The sequence below is a fragment of the Octopus sinensis genome, linkage group LG10 (genome assembly GCF_006345805.1).
Source record: "Octopus sinensis linkage group LG10, ASM634580v1, whole genome shotgun sequence".
Taxonomy (NCBI): domain Eukaryota; kingdom Metazoa; phylum Mollusca; class Cephalopoda; order Octopoda; family Octopodidae; genus Octopus; species Octopus sinensis.
Window position 1 is genome coordinate 62,605,338 of NC_043006.1, and position 13,036 is coordinate 62,618,373.

General features: G+C 35.8%; 1 protein-coding gene across 6 annotated transcripts in view; it reads left to right on the plus strand.

The window, feature by feature from the left end:
* Positions 1 to 13,036, plus strand: part of LOC115216514 (probable G-protein coupled receptor CG31760) — an 895,090-nt gene that overhangs the window by 126,020 nt on the left and 756,034 nt on the right. The window lies entirely within an intron of this gene.

Here is a 13,036-nt window from a genome sequence, read left to right on the forward strand (position 1 = left end):
TTACTTTGGGAAAATCCACGTCACTAGAGTGATATCAGCATAATTACATCACTACAGCGATGTTATATCATTACTCTCTCTTACCATGACTGTCACATGGAAGTTACATCAATTAGTATTACAATTAAGATTAATTGATCTACACGCAGTATTGAAAAATAGAAGCAGTGAATTTAGAAATTTAGTAATGAGATTTTTTCATAAGCAAAACAGAATACAACTTCATTCAGATTTGAATGCAATCAATAAACGTGAGAAAAATAATTCAGTAATCGAACTGAAGCAAATTTTGATTGAGTTCCCAATATATTCTATTTATGTGAGCGGACACCAAACGCATCTTCATAGTTATACGAAATTATTATTAGTGTCGATAAAATGATATACATCATAGTATATTAAGTCTTTCTATATGATATTTGATATTTACAGTTGCTCATCGAATATTATATGAGTAATATGGGGTACTGATTTGAATGTAAGTATTTGTATTGGATGAATTCTCTCTTGCATTTCAGGCTTTGTATTATACAGTAAAACTTACATAACTGTATAGCGTTCAAGTACATGTAAGTTTAGTGGAGTCGTAATTAATACTATATCGTAATATATTCTATTTCGTATTTATCATGACTAGTCAGAAGGGAGGAACGGCGTTCGTGACATTTTCAAGGCATTTCATAACTGCTGGAGGGAAGGTAGGAAGATATCATCAGACAGATTCTGTTCTGCTAATGATACCCAACAGATACATCAGGTAAGGTGCAGGGTCATGCGCGTTGCTGTATTTGCCATATGTCGGCATATTCTTGGGATCCCCTTGGCATCCCGTTGAGTAGAGTCCGACTTAATCCCCATCGCCGAGAGCTACCTCCTGGTCTGCCGTGATCGATCGACACGAGTCGTGAACCCAGTTGGAATCTCAGCGAAGAAAACGTTGTAAGCAGGGTCTAATTCAGAATATCGAGTAACATGGCCAAACAGTCTGAGATCATTCTACTGAATGATGTGATAAAACGCATCCCAGTTTCTGAATAGAGTCGTTGTTTGGATACGAAATCCAACCAGTTGCAACCTACAATCTTGCAAAGTGCCTTGGCACCAAAGAAGATTTATGTGACAGCTAAGGGATAGTGTCAAACTATAGAACAGGACAGGGTGGACCATAGATCAAAAGATCTGAGACTTTTGTCCTCTAAGACAGATAACGGCAGCGCCAAACACCCATGTCCAATGAGGCAAAAACTGCCGCAGCTCGTCCAAGTCTTTTTAGGACACCAAACACACGGTTAACGCTGCTTTTAATCTCACTACTGAAATAAGTGAAGCGGTCAACAACTTCTACATCTCACCTGCAACGCTGACATATGAAGTGAAACCCTCCAAGAACCCAAGATGTCTTGATACAAGAGAGACTAATGCTCTTGAAATGAATATGGCTGTTATTTCAAGCAGACCAGCCGTTTGCTTGACTTTAGCAGATCAAGATTTCATACTTGATTTTTACGCAAGAATTTTGCAAGTGCTTATAATAAAACATATTCTTTTCTGCTTAACATCGAACAGGAACGATCTTCAAACTTTCCATATGAAGCATTAGTTTAAGTACTTATAACGCCTGGTAATGTTTTGAATACATTTTTATTTTCTACATAATACGAAATGGATTGTTTCTATTATGTTCTTCCATAAAATAAAACTTCAGGACCCAAGTCACGTAAACCATATTTAAATTTCCGTGATTTTGTAATCAAACAAGTTCTTAGTACACGTATACCAGAGCTACTAATACTCTAACTATCTAATAACTTTCCTGAGTAATATAATAATGAGAAAATCGAAATATAGAAGCATGAAGATGACCGTTGGAGTCCGATTAAACGATTTAATATGATTCTGTTATGATGCCGAAATACACCGGTTTATTTCTAGCGAATATACTGATAGGATACATAGAAACTTGCTAGATTACTTAATACCAGACTGAAAAAAAATTGATCCAACATTGTTTTTCACTTCAGACAATAGATCATTAATGGTGTAGGCATGACAACCTGGATAAGGAGTTCTCTTCGTTATCAAGTGGTTCTTATGAACATATCTGCTGTCACAGGCTCCTGTCACCGAAGGGAGTGTGAGAGCAATTGCAACTGACAATATTCAGAGGAACTTCAACTGTAATATATGTATTCTTCGATGGTAGGTTTAGTTCATCACCCTAGTTAACTGAGCTTGGAAGTATTCGGGGAGTTTAGTGAAACACACCAAAGTTTACTAGTGGATCTCTGGTTCGACATTAAATTGGAAATTGTGGCTACTTCGTCTCATACACCTAACATTCTCTGAGGACATGCTTTTCCACATATGATAAAATTGTAAGTGTAACTAATACTTAATCATACATTCTTCCTTTAAAAATATTTATCCTCGTGCTAATATTGTGTAAATATATATATATATATATGTATATATATAGTACTGATAAAAAATAATCCGAAAACGAGCCCGTTTTGTTTTTCTTTAAAAAATCCTAAAACCAGTGTTGGCCACATGCTTGCAGCTAGTGTACTTATTGTTGTCCCTTTCATTTGAAGATAATATTGATTATCAAAGAAGTTTGCTTTTAGCAGCATTCGTAACCGTTTTGAAAATATCTTTTGAATTCTGTGGATATTTGTGTATCCGATATCCTACTGCTTCGCATCCTAATCCATGAGAAATATTTGTGTAGAGGCTTGCCATACCAGGTTCCTCTCTATATCCACTATTTCTTCAAATATTGTTAGTGTATCAAGAATTCTTCCTCACAACCTTTTAAAATACATAGGTAACTTCAAGCATACATTAATGATTTTAAATATATTTATATTTAGCAAAGCAGTGATTTCAATAGTAGTGGAAAAGTCATATTTATAAAGAGAAGCACATACAAAATAGAGTCCTAGATCAAACTGTTGTCTTCAGAGTTTTTAGCCTGCACCAACGTGATTGACAAACATTTTGCCATTAAGACAGAAGCACTACTTAGCTGATCTTGATCATCTGCGCCCTCTGTGAGAAAAGATTGTGTATGAATGTGGCTCATTAAGTCGACTAAGCCACAGTCGAACCAATTCTACTATATGGCTCAGAAACCTGGACGTTATCAAAGAAGCTTAAGAGGCGGTTGGATGGAACCTACACTCGCCTCCTTATGAGAGCTCAAAATCTCTCGTGGAAGCGCCATCCAACCAAAATGCAAAAATATGGGAAACTACCACCTGTGTCATCTCTTGTGAAAGGTAGGAGAGTCCAGTTTGCTGGACATTGTTGTAGAGCTGAAAAAGAGGTAATTTCTACTCTTCTCCTCTGGAAGCCATCTACTCGCACTACCAGAGGGCGCACACTCTCCTACCCTGATGTAATCTCCAGGGATACAGGCATCCAGCAACATGACCTCCGTAATGCCATGATGGACCGAGAAGTCTGGCGTAGCATGGTAAATCCCATTGTCTCGACCACGGTCGAACAATGAAGATGATAATGAAGTCAACTAATTCATCTTGCCGTGTCACCAATGCCAACAATATTTTACACATACGATGTTTTACCTTTCATTACTGCCCAAGTCCACATGGTCTTCTTAACATCGCTAGACGTCACTCATAATCGTCTCCTAGAATCTACTGAAGAGAGTAGAGAAAAGGGATAAGGAATAATACCTACAGTGATATAGGAATACTCTTCGATGGTGCCCTATGCCAGAACTGCTGTATGATTTGACGCTGTGTTGTTGGATAGAAAGAGTCATCTTTTTTGTCGTGTTGTCATACATTGTTATAGCTACTATTAGGGCATCACGTCCAGCTATCAAACGCATTCGAATGCGTTTGATAAGTCTGATGTGTCACTTAGGAAATCTAGAGGTTTTGAGACTATTCACCTCATTAACTGATATTGAACAAGTGATAGTCAGAAACTTTAATTTATGCCAGTACTCTTTGCATATTCTGTGAATGAAAGCCAAGTTGGCAGCGGTATTTGGATTCGCAATCTAGGTGTATGCAACTTATTAGAGTAGAAAGAGAAAACAGGAGGCATTTTTGTATAAACAGGGAACATACCGTATGGAAAACACGGGTTACTTAACCAAATTATAATAAGTGTGTTGTTGATTACTCCAGTCAGCTTTTCACCTAAACTGGTTAGTATTTAACGCTTTATTACCACAGTTTAATATTTACACAGAATTTAAATTTTACACCTACGCACCGACAACCCAAATGTGCCTATATATGTGTGTAATGTGTGTGTATATGCGAGTGAGTGTGTATGCAGCGCGTGTGTGTGTTTATCACACAACGTTCTTTTGATAACTTTGGGAAGGAAACGCCACAAGTGTGGTTTGAAAACGATTAAAATTTCATTGCAACAAGAACTATATCTTGCTGGATCTCTCTCAAGCTAAATTTTTAATAAAGATACTGAATTTTCGAGCAGTGATCGATGTTATTATCGATGGATATAAAAAATTGAAGTAATTTCTACTCGTGCTTTGTGCCTCCAACACGGACCTTCAATTCTGGTGACTCTCATTCCTAAAATAAATTAAATAACAGCATGACGCCAATTATTTTGTAACTGTATATTACTCGTAATTTAAACTACGAATAAACTCAAACATGTATTGAACTTAAAATGAAAATATATGTAGTTAGGCACTGTAAAGTATTTGACATAAAACCGCCTACGAGTATTTTTAAGAAAGAAATCGATAGAAAAAAAAGAATATGTTGGAGAAAGCTGTCGTTAGTAACAGTAGACTGGCTGCAAATTCAAATGCTGGCTTCCGTCACCGAAAACGTCATCTTAATCCACCTACAGGAAAGAATCATTGAACGACTTTCATGTATTCCTCTTACACATATGTATGTATGCTGTATATATATATATATATATATATATATATATATATATATATATATATATATATATATATATATATGCACATATACATATATGTATGTACAGATAGATAGATAGATAAACAGACCTGTCTGTCAGTCTATAGACTGACAGACAGGTAGACAGAGAGACAGACAGATAGATAGATAGATAAACAGACAGATAGACTGACAGACACACAGACAGACGGACGGATAGATAGATATATAGATAGATAGATAGATAGATAGATAGATAGAGGGAGAGAGAGACATGTAGATAGATAGATATATAGATAGATAGAGAGAGAGAGAGAGAGAGAAAGAGATTCTGTATTGTGTTCGGCAAGATACATATACCATTCAGATACATATATCTTTATTGTATTGCGCTTTTCTGAAGTTCGCTTTCGCTCATTTAAAGTAAGTCAATCTTACGGCATCAGCTCAATTTACAATGTAAAAGCAATATTCCTGCAAGCATTTTTTACATTTTCCTCTTTGTAATTATTCGATCGAAAAGGATCGAATTACAGTTTCTCTTCCAATTACTTTTCTCATTCTATATGCAGTTTCTCTCTTTCTTTTTAATTTATATTTTAATAATTTTTCATAACTATCACATGTCTTTGACATTTTATCCTGCTCCATATTATCGGAGTCTTATCTCTAAATATAGGAATATTTTCATTCTGAGCGATTTGACTTCATCAATGGTAAAATCTTAAAATCTGTATAAGTAGACAGTATTTTAGGTCATATACCAGACAGTAGGATTATAGAGAAGTGAGTGGTTATAGAGCCATAAAATAACTCAAGTCACCAAATACTATAAATCAGCGAAGTCGAATTAGTGTTCTAATCAGTCATTAAGCCATGCGTCTTATCAAAATTCACAGTATTTTAAAAGAAGATCTAGGTAGAAAGTAAGGCTGATTATAAACTTATGATTGGAAAGCCATTAATCCTAAAAGTACTTTCATACATTCATATATGTCATGCATACAGAATTCGGGAAACAATATGTTGTTAATGATAGAAAAAAATGCTCTAAATTTCATCAAACCTCATGTGCAAGATTACATTAATATTTTTCGAAAAGCAATAATGTGGAAATAAGATAAATCATAACAATTCGGCTTAGTAAATATATTTCAGCCCAACGCAGTACCTAGATAAAACTCATGGAAAATATGTTGCTTTCATGATTATTCGAACAAATGATATCATTTAAGAGCGTAAAGACTGAGACATCCTTTCAGCTAATAGATGATTCCATGTTAAACAGATTTACAGCTTTCAAAGAAATTGTTGCTACACAAATTCACTCCACAATTTCTGAAATACTTTGTACAGAAGCAAAAGATGGTGCACGCAACGTAATATGTGCTATTCTTTCTTTCTCTCTCACCCTTCTCTCTCTTTCTCTATCTCTCTCTCTCTCTCTCTCTCTCTCCGTATACATATATATATATATATACATACGACAGGCTTCTGTCAGTTTCCGTCTACCAAATCCACTCACAACGCTATGGTCGGCTCGATGCTATAATATTAAGCATATATCCCCGGTGTCACACAGTGGGACTGTACCCGGAACCATGTGGTTGGCCACGCCTATGCCGATATAATATATATGACGGTACGATCGCGATGCAACTTGGATTTTCTACGCAGGTATTCCGGCTTTGGCTGGGACCCGACAGTGCTGATAGCCCAGTATTCGAGTTGAGTGCTTCTCTGAAAAAACCCCAACTTCACACCCAACTGGTGTAGCCATTTGCTCTGTACCAAATATACACTAAGTGCGTGTGTGTGTGTGTGTGTGTCTGTCTGTATGTGTCTGTATGTCTGTGTGTGTGTGTGTGTCTGTCTGTGTGTGTGTGAGAGAGAGTGAGAGAGAGTGAGTGTGTGTGCGTGTAAACACATAGTTTATAGATGAGAGGCGAATTTCTGCTGATTCTTTCTCCACAACTTTCTCTCACTGTTTACTCCTGCATCTACCCGCTCACCTGCGACGGACCGGCACCCCGTCTAGGTTGACGCCAATGAAACCTGGAAACCAGGTATGGCTCGAAAAGGAACAAACAACAACAAAAACAATATATATATATATACACGCACACAGAGGGAGAAAGAGCGAGAGAGAGATGATTGTTTTCTTTCAAATTCCGTCTCCGTATTCCACTTACAAGACTTGGGTCAGCCGAGGATATATGCTTCATGTATTACGCAGTAGAACTGAATTCGGTTGGGAAGCAAACTTCTGTCCACACAATCACGTCTGTGCCGACAAACTTAATTATTGGCTGTTGGCTTATCGCTATTAAACCGAAAGGGTGCAAATCTCTTTTTACAGCGTGCCCACTTGAAACACAAATTATCATAATGTTTCTCGAATGGGGAGTTACTATGAAGATTAAATGCGAATAGTCATATTTTGTTCATTACATTGTTGAAGATAACTTTTTATGAATGAGTTTCTTGTTTTTTTTCTGTCATATGTATTACATTGTAGACAGAGCTATTCTTTATTAACTAGAGTAATACAGCGCTATGTATATTGACTCTTGTAGCCAGAGCTATAGTTGCACTCAGCGCTATGCAAGTTATTTGTACTTCTTTTGTCTTCATATGTATTACCTTCTAGACAGAGCTATACTCTCCTGAATTATTTTTGACATTTTAATTTAATTTATTAACAAAATTTCAAATTAGAAAATTGAAAATTAATTTCTCTGTATTTATCTCATTTTCGTCATGAATTACTCTCACGCTTTACAATTGGACGCTGAGCATAATAAACAAATAAATTTTCAAATCGGTTTACATTCTATGTAACGGAGTAAAATATGGAATAAATTTCATGGTGACATTATTAGATTTCATGCCGAAATCGACAACTCAATTAAATATTTTTTCAATAGATCCATTCATGCAGAATGTTAATTGATCAAATCATCTATAGTCACCCGATGGCTGATTAAATGACCTCCCACTGTTTATCTAAAACTTTCCTCTAAAAGGCCTGATCTTCATTCTTGAGGCTATTCGCCAACTCAGTCTTGTACATTTTCCCCTACTGTTAGCTATCATTTGCAGTGTTACACGCTATTCTGTCATATTTTTCGTTCATTACATTTTTACTCATATGCCCCCTCCCCAGATAATTTACCCTTCACCGAGCTCTAAAATTTGATGTCGTCAAATAATTTCGTTTGTTTTCAAGCCTATTTCGTTACATTATTGCACAACAAGGTAATTCAAAGCGTAATTTACTGTGAGCTCATCAAGCTGTTATTACCTTTGAATTTACCTAAGGCCAAATCGATAGAAACACCTAGAAACGTTATCAGTTTGATACCTTTATGTTATGCCATCCTTTCCTTAATTTCCAAACCTATCTTCCTGGTTTTAGAGAGTCAAGCATTAAGTTCAGATTTACCAATAATGTGTAATGGACCTCGATAAATTATAGACGTTAACACATTTCATGTAATACTAAATCTTCAACATTATGTAAACTTACTATTATAAACGAACGGTTCACTAGTTCACGAACTAATGTGGAGATCTTTGATAGTTTCCATTCTGCGAATCTCACTTTCACGTTAGACTGTCTTAACAAGAAGGACGTAATTACATAAAGTATTTTGAGATAAATTATCTGAAAAGAGTTGATGGTTACCGCTTAAACGACTTGAATTATAAGTTCTATCAAGCACCCCTCTCTTGTTTTTTCCGTGTACAGCAGCGAGGTCAACGTCAATAAACCTTTTCGATGTTCAGTGAAATGATTAATTGGAGAAAAAGATATGCAATATAAATATCTCTAGATCTCTGTAAGAAAGAAAAAAAAACTGTACTGATAGAGATTTCCTGAATTATAGATCAACGAAATGCATGATTTCCCCCGTAAAAAGTTCTTATCTTTCTAGTTAGCAAAACAAAATATGAAGCCAGGTTTCTGTATGTCACACTTGCAACGACTTCTATATACTTAATAATTCAATCACTACACATATATGAATGAGTGGATACTTGAGCGTTTCCTTGACAGGATTTTTTGTCTCTGACTCTTTTTCAATGAACATATATGTAATCTTTAGTAAATATTCCATTCCTTAAAACGCATTCATAAAATAATCTTGTGTAACTAACATAAAACGTCCGCATTGTAATCTGTCGATTTATCAGAATTTAAGATGTTATAGTTAAAAGAGAAAGCTGCTGAAACTTGACTGAATTTTCGATTTAGGCAGGCGATAGACGCTATTCTTAGGAAAGGGACATTTTGTGATTATTTTATATGAAAGGATTGAAGGCAGCGATATGTTAATTATATCTTTGAATCTTTCTTCTTCAACGATTTCAGATTTAAGGAGGTGAACAAAAGGGATTTAGAATCATCAAATGGAATGTTATAATAAGATGATGATGCATCCATCGATCTATTTGAGACTGCTTCTAGTTATTATTCCTTTATCGAAATGAAATTGCTTTAGTATCTTACTCTTGCATAAAGCTGCGTCTTGCGTAGTGACGCATATGATACCTAAAGCTGCTATTCAAAATTGCATACTTTCTCTGCAAAACTAATAAAAAAGATCAATAATTCTTTATGCGTTGCAAAAAAAAAATAGTTTTGTGGGTTACCAATTGTACGGTATTGAAGGCTGTTGTAATGTTGCTATTCTCACGACTAGAATTCAAAATACATTATATTGTTCTTCTATTTTCCTAAATGTTCTAAATGCATGGATCTTTCTTTCTGAGATTCCATTATTGTTGAAAACATTGTTTTTCATTGCTTTAGATTGTTTGGAAAATACTGAGTTGTTCATGCATATACTATCACAGGACATTATATTTTCTTTTTGTAAAAATACAGTTTTAGAGAACTACATTTGAAGGCTTCAAGAATATAGAGAACTGTAGTACTTCAAAATATTCAAGTCAATTTGAACATCATTGATCACTATAAGTATAGGTATTTACGTGTATGCATGATTTATATTCGGGAAAGTCACATAGAAATGCAAATTAGCAGTTATATAGTTCTGAATGATATATATTCAAAGTGGGTTTAACTTTGTTTATGTGTGCATATGTGTGTATGTGTGGAGCGACTTCCTTACATCAGTAACACTCTAATGGAAAATCGCAACATCGAAGACAGTAGAACTCGATCTCAACGTCACTTGTTGCGCTATAAACATTGTAAGAGCAATGGTATATATCATGAATTTAATAATGTTATTTATATGTACAACAACTGTAAATATATGGATTCCTGCGCATATACATACATACATGTTTTTGTTCAGAATTTATTCATGCATGTACAACTTTGTAAACAAACAGGAGTGTATAGTTATGTGTGTCAGCTTATCGTCATGGGATATTCTTTTTAGTGAGTCACAAAAAGATGTAGGCAAGCAGAGGAAGTTTCTGATTACAGGATTTGACATTAGATTTTGTTAGTTCTGTTTTTATTGGATTTAATCCTTTTCTTTCAAAATTTAGCCCGCTATATAAAGCTTGGTAATTAGGCGTGGCAGCATTTTCGTAATGGAATTTTCAAGTGTTCACGAAAGAATGTAAGAAGGTAGCACGTTTTTACTTGTCATTAAGTTGCTATATTTGTTGCTGTCGTTATTTTAGGTATGGTGCGCTGTTGTTAGGATAGAACTTTCTTTATCTACTGAGTTCAAGTCCACAAAATGATGAGGGTAGTTGTAAAGGTTGTTGGTCAGTATATTTCTCTCTGGAGATTCCTTGTTCTATAAGCAAATGCATTAATATATAAATATTTTAACGCTTATGTTTTATGTAGTGTAGTTTGGTTTTCTAAATATTTCATCAATTCGGTTGATTTTGATATATATATATATATATCTAAATATCTCCCTATATATATATATATATATATAGGGAGAGTTTACGAAAAACACAAACGACGAAGACAGGTGGTGCACATAGCAAACAGGTGTATTAGTATAACGCTCAGGAATTGGAAAAAAGTATTTTACGTTTCGAGTTTACACTCTTCTACAGAAAGGGACCCAGAAAGCAAGGAGAGAAAAGAAATGTGTGTAGTGACTAACGATCTATCATGGCGTCTGTATGTATGTGTACATTAATCCATATATTTACAGTTGTTGTACATATATATATATATATATATATGATACTGAATCATAAATTTGATATATCACTGCAGTGCATTTCATTCCAATATTACTTGACACGTGTTTCTTTCGACACTGAATTTAAGAGATCATGAAAGGACATTTTAATACGTGTTCTTAGAAATATTATGAGAAGATATGTATTCGTTTAATCGCCTACTTATGATGTCGATAAACAGCAGCCATACTGAGGCACCACGAACACAGGTTTAAAATGAAACAATGAACACCATTACTTATGTTTAATACGGGCACTAATACCATTTTCCCTGTTTACCGGAACGCTACTTGAGGGGAAGATAACGAAAGAAAAAAAGTATTGTCTCCCAAGAGACAAACAGATAAACACGCTCGCATCTCTCTCAAAGTATATTTGCCATTTAAATATGGCCAACCCCTAAGGGTGGTTGCTACTGTAGCTTGTAGCTTCAGGAGGATACCTCCTCCAGCTGGCTATTGACACACTTTCTCTGCCTTATCATTATTTGCAAAGGAAAGCCATCCTTCCCGTCTTCAACCTATGATACACACGGACTCGAGTTTATGGCTAGTTGATCAGAAACGAACAGGTTTTTAATCAAAAATTTATTAAAACATATCCCAGCACACCACATAATTCTTATTAATCGTGAAATTTAGTCAATATCTTGTTGCTCCTCCTTTGGCAGCAATGACAGCTGCTACGCGGGTCGGCATGCTGTCTATGAGTGCCTGCAGGTACTGTGCAGGGTTGGCCCCTCATGCAGCAAGAAGTGCCCCAAACAGCTCGTGTCGGTTCCTGTATTGCTGCACATTCAAATCCCTACCCAATCGACTCCAGAGGTTCTCAATAGGGTTCAGGTCAGGTGACTGGCCAGCACGTACTCCTCGCCACCAAAGCGGTATCCCGTACTATCTCAACGTACTTTGCTGCGTTGATGTTGCCTTCGACGGCATAGAGCCGCCCAACACCACTATAGCTGAACGCCCCTCACACCATCAGACCACCCCCACCATGCTTCATGGTGAGCAAATCAAGGGTGCTAATTAATTTCTGACGGTAGTGTATATATATGCAGAGTGAAACAGAGGTTATGACATTGAATCGACCGAAAATGATTGTTCTTGCTTATTTCCAGATCAGTACTAACCACTAAGTGAAACAAGTATGAAAAGTATTCTTTACATTGAACTCCTATAAAAGAATATCATGAACTATTATCTGACAAATCATTTAAGAACGCACTTTATAAATGAAGTGATATTCAGCTGCTATTTCCACTACGCCGAGCAACATGTAGAATTTCTGTAGGCGCTCGACATACTCGACAATTTACCTGATGAAATATTGTTAGATATTGATACAGAAGTTACAGCCGTTGATACTCACCTGCGGCAAAATACAGTTTCATCTCGTTTAACATATTGTATTTCACTTCTGTATATTGTGTTTGTTGTAATGGACAGCGTGAGGCTCTGCTATTTCATTACATTAGAGACGTCGATGGAGTAGGACAATGTGTGAGATATGAACTACTGAGCGATAGTGTATTGAGTAAGAGGTAGCTACACTAACACATAGACACACACACACACACGCATCACACACACGCATATCATTACACAACACACACGGAAATAGATGGATAGATAGATAGATAGATAGATAGATAGATAGATAGATAGATAGATAGATAGACAAACATCTATCGATATATAGATGTATTTCGTAGAAATAGACGTCAATAGTCCAAGCATACGCACATACAAATACAGATATACCAAGACAAATATATTATTTTTGCGAATGTGAGTGTGAACTTTCGATATATATCCGTGTGTGTTTGTGTGTGTGTGTCTGTGTGTTTGTGTGTGTGTGTCTGTGTGTGTGCGTGCGTGCATGCATATAGTCTATCTATATATACCTTCTCGATCTTCTAGTGT